The 256-nt window shown below is 41.4% G+C and overlaps 1 protein-coding gene across 1 annotated transcript in view; it reads left to right on the top strand.

Moving 5' to 3' along the window:
* Positions 1 to 126, top strand: part of CSUI_009935 (adp-ribosylation factor-like protein) — a 5,977-nt gene extending 5,851 nt beyond the window's left edge. The window contains exon 5 of the mRNA XM_068070043.1: positions 1 to 126. This exon is cut by the window's left edge and continues 27 nt beyond it. The gene's annotated coding sequence lies outside the window, so the exon portion shown is untranslated.
* The last annotated feature ends 130 nt before the right edge of the window (positions 127 to 256 follow it).

Raw genomic sequence — 256 nt, 5'->3', positions numbered from 1 at the left:
ATAGACGAAGGGATAGCCTGGCTTATAAGGCAATTGCGACAACAGGATGGAAGTGCATGCACATGCTGTGGATCGACTTCAGATCAAGTTATCCCATGCTTTCTTCAGTCTGTCTCTTCATCTTAATCTCTCTCTCATGAAACGAAAGAAGAGAAATCTCTTCTTCTCCTTTACATTTCTCTCCATCTTCTTTTTCTTCCTATTTCTCATCATTTCTCTCAATTCTCTCGAGGCTTCCTTCGCTTCTTCTTCTCCT

Source organism: Cystoisospora suis (genome assembly GCF_002600585.1).
Source record: "Cystoisospora suis strain Wien I chromosome Unknown contig_6367, whole genome shotgun sequence".
Classification (NCBI taxonomy): Eukaryota; Apicomplexa; class Conoidasida; order Eucoccidiorida; family Sarcocystidae; genus Cystoisospora; species Cystoisospora suis.
The sequence above is the reverse complement of the archived record's forward strand: the minus strand, read 5'-3'. Positions and strand labels throughout refer to the sequence as shown.